Source organism: Megalops cyprinoides, chromosome 16, assembly GCF_013368585.1.
Source record: "Megalops cyprinoides isolate fMegCyp1 chromosome 16, fMegCyp1.pri, whole genome shotgun sequence".
In the NCBI taxonomy this organism is placed as follows: Eukaryota; Metazoa; Chordata; class Actinopteri; order Elopiformes; family Megalopidae; genus Megalops; species Megalops cyprinoides.
The window spans coordinates 1,798,366-1,803,039 of record NC_050598.1 but is presented as its reverse complement, the minus strand read 5'-3'; positions in this window follow the sequence as shown (position 1 = coordinate 1,803,039).

Here is a 4,674-nt window from a genome sequence, read left to right as displayed (position 1 = left end):
AATTAAACACAGAAGCAAAATCAGGAAGATCATGTCATGCAGGAAGATCATTGGGCTACAACAGCAAGATCTGTTTCCCCTCTACCTGCTGTAGTGTTGCCACTCCCACCAAAGTCATTCTGGGAGAATCTACTTACTACAAGTGTATGTGTGCTCCCCCCATATGTTACAACAATATTCCATGCCAGACCATTGACAATATAAAACAGCAATAGCTATATTTTGCCAACCCCAATAACAAAATGGCAGCATTTGCAATAAATTGCAACACAGTAGCTACAATCTGCTCACTGAATATCACAGCAGTGATCCATCCACTGTGGCAGACCACTGGTTATGAGAGATAAATCGATCAAACTGAATTTTGCCATTCCCTATGATAAAATAGCAGTACTCACAATTGTAATGCCCATGTAAAATATTAATGACATGTACACATACCATGCCATAAACTACATACAAAGTATGTATAAAATAGGTATTAGCCTACCTTATTGTTTTTTGCCCCCCTGCCTCCTTCCTTTTGAATTTATTTTTCTCTTGAAGTCTTGCTGCATGCAGCACTTTTATACTCTTCCTCAGGAAATAGCAGAATTCCACCCAGGTCATGTTGAAGTTCAGTTAGATTTGAATTCAGCCTTGATGAGATCCTCACTCAACTGTCATTACTTGTTGCTCGAGGTGTGGTTCAGGAGGCTAAAGGCCCTCTCATAGTATACATTTGATCCCAGGATCTAAAGCGGAAATGACACCAGGTTCTTCATTTGGCAGCTTCCTTCAGGCAAACCTTTTAAAACTTGCACCCATCTCTGATCAACAGCTGTCTCCCATGAGACAAGCTCACTTTGTACATGCACCAGACCACAGTACTTGTCAGATAGCTTGTCTGCATAAATGTCTTTGCTTGAGACTGTAACAAGCCTGTCAAACTCAGGCCACTCTACATTACCAAGGGACAGGACTGAAACCAGTTTGCAGATGAAATTCTCATAATCATACCATTTCTCCAGGTAAGTAATGCAGCAGGTCAGTGTTCTATAATCAGCATCCTCTCTGAACTCTCTCCCCTCAGACAGACAGAGGTTTCCCATGATGGCCTGGGCCAATTGTGTGTAAAATTGCTACACTCATCTCTAGTTAAGTTTTGAGCTGAGGGTTTCCATGACATCATGCAACTCATCATTCTGTTCAAGCTTTTAGACAGTCATGTAGAATCCCCATAAATTTTATAGGAAGTGCACATATCAAAGCAAGACAGACTCCACATCCTTCTCTCTGAAAGATTCCCAAAACCATTTTACAGCACTGTACTGTGTTCAGATGAGAAATATGTAAGCAAATGTAAACTTTTTTTGTATTCCATTTCAACAAACTCTGATACTGTCATCAGATCTACCTTTCAAACCCAATTTTAAATTAGTTTTTCTCACACCACTTGTCTTCTCCAGGGGAGGATGCACTGTTGTATGCTTATGTAGAAGTTTCTCAAGGACCTGTGAGGACCTGTGACATAAGCTCCCTTCATATGTTCATGAGAGAAAGTGGTGGAAACCTCAGTACACAGATGTTGACAATTTTTGGAAAATACTATATGGTCAAGTTATCATCAAGCTCATCACTGCTGCTGCCCCTCCTGTTATGCTTGAATATGTAGCAGTATGTTCTGTACCACTTCCGTAGCCTGCATTCTACTGTCACTCACTAATGAGAAGTGACATTCAGTGTTTGATTGAAGGGATGCAGCCAAACAATGTTAATATCCTACCCAACTGCAGGTGACTGTACAGAACTGGAGGACCACGACCATGCAGCAGCAGCCCCGCCATCCACCCTGCAAAGAGAGAACAGCAGATCACTCTGGTGTCTCATCATGACCTGAACCATGGTCATGTGGCTGCTGTGACCTACCAGCCATCTGTCCCGGTGACAGTGGCAGGGCCTCTGAGGTCTGACAAGAAATGTAATCCGGCATCAGTGATATGCAGGTATTGTATCTACAGGAACTCAAACAGCTCTCCATTACTAATGACATCACAAGGAGCAGAATGGCATGTTTAGTGATAAAGGCACTAAAAGCTAGAAAGGTCTGGTCACACAGAACAATGTTTTAGTGTCGCTTTTAAAGCATCCACTAATCACTTCCAGCTTGTATTTTCTTTTCAGATTGTCCCATCTCTTGCTGTCATGGGTTTGTAACTGTCCTTTGATGGAAAACAATAAACAAATTATCCTAAAAGTCTCACCCACACTGGATACTGATTGTGCTGTGAAGAAGCTGGCCAATGCTTCTCACATAAAGACTTTTGCTTACAATTTTTTTTTTTTTAGTTTTTAAAACAGAACAGAAAAATCTGAAGATACAGCTTTTCTGCATTCACCTGAAGTACTAAGACCTCAAACAATTTCTATATTGTAAACTTTGTTTTCCATTAAAAAAAGTTTCAGTCTATGGCTTCATGCACTTTTATCTCTACCAGCTAGCTTGTACCTTGTCTGGCCAACTACTAAGACTTGGTCATGCTGCGCTTCTAACCCAGCCGGCATGTGACCGACCTTCAACATTGAAAGGTGGTTGAAATAATAATGTGTTACGCCCCGTTGCCGGGGAAAAGATAAAATAAAAATGGGGAAAAATCACACGAGGGGACGACCCGTTGGCAGCAAGTGCACATTCTCCATTTATTTTCCAAACTCCGTCTTTTCCAACTCGGAACAGGCATTTGTAATCGATCGCTGTGCGATGCATCCGCCACAGGCTTAATAAAAAAAATAAAAGACAATTCAAGCTCGAGAAATAAATGAATACAAGTAGATTTTGATTAGAGGTAAATAATAAGGCAAAAGATAGGTAGAAGATTGCAAACAAAAATGATACAAAATAAAACATTCCTCTCTATAGGTGCCACTGCTGTCTCAGTGGTCCTCCATCCCTGCCAGGCAAAAGCAGCCGAACACAGAATGATCAATCCTGACTGACAATCCTGAACCTCTCTAAATCATGAAAACAATGAACCAGGAACCACTCTCCTTCAACTCTCCTTCTAACTAATTACCACATGAACATATGAAAATCATGAACAATCATTCCAATATTGTTCTTAACTATTCACTCATACCCATGACAAATGTCAATAATGAAATAATGTCAATTGTTGTTTCAACATTAAAAAAACATTAAAACAACGTTTAATGCTAATGGTTGTAAAAAATTAACAAAATACTTATAAATCAACATCTGTACATTGAATTGACATGTCTTCAACAACATACAAAAGAAATTTCTAGCTTTTAAATTATTATGATCATTATTATTATTTCATTAGCATTTTATTATATTTTGATCATAAGACCACTTCAAAAATCTATATATATATATATATATATATATATAATGTATACTAAGTATTCATGGCAAGGAAATTCTATTATGCACTGCAAGCCTTACTGAAGCTGTAACCTTTATTACTGCCAAAACATTATGAAGCCGTATACTCTTATACTATACTATACTATACTATACTAAGAATTATCAATTGGAGTATTAATGGAAATGTCTATAAATCAATTCAGCTACAGCACTTACTGCATGTATTGTGTGTATGTAACATAGAACACAACTGGGGGCACAACTTGCTTTGAATTTTATGTCTAAATACATAATCCCGGTGTATGTGTGTGTGTATCCAACAAGAACGTAGGGGTGCGGGGGGTGTTTGATTTAAGCAATAAAGAACAAAAAAAAAGTCAATGATTATTGAATTTGTCTCCGTGTCTGAACTCTCTACTGCATACTGAAAGTATGTACCGCATCATACTGCATACTGATTAGAAGGCTGCTTAGTGCCTACTGTTTAATATGTAGTATGTTTATTTACGATTCTTTTGTGACGTGTTAACGGAAGTGGCAGCTCAATGTTAAACAACTGAATAAGGAATTTCTATGTGTCCGAAATCGCTCCCTATTCACTATATAGTGCATATACATTTTACACTTGATCGTTGGACTTAACTGCCAGCTAGCTAGCTAACGGTATTTTCAACTAATTTGAACAGACGAAGCTGGGTGCTAGTTCTTTAGCTAGTGATAGCTAGATAGGTAGCGGTATTATCTAGCTAGCAGGTTAATGTATGTTGCAACTAGCTAGTCACGTAGCTAGCTAGCTGGCACAGTTAGAAACAAAGATCGTTGAAAAGGTCAGGCTCAGTGCAGAGCTATGTTTTCCCCTTCTCAAGTTTCCCTGTGTTTTTATTGGTTCATAAGGGACACGACTAACATTGATAGTAAAAGTCCGCCCCGTAGTTAGGTTTGTTGTTGTTCAGAAACGGAGCTTTTGCAGTGCTCCAAATCACGGATCGTATTGTCCTTTTGTATGTGTGTGCGTACCTGAAAACCAACCATACACGTACATCAAGACAAAATAAAGAGTGGTACTGGGACACCTGCGTTTTGCATTCTTGCCGGATGCTCCGGAGTGGTCACACCTATCCCGAACCCCCTTAACAAAGATGTTCATACAAATGTGCGAATAAACTTGCAAACATAAAACTGTATCCAGAAAATTATTAATTTATTGTAAGACTGTGAGTGAGTGAACAAGTGGGCGATTTCGGAAGTAGCCTTTGTCTAATGCTTCTGCTAAGTAAGGGTGCTGGTTTTTAAAATGGCGCTTCTAT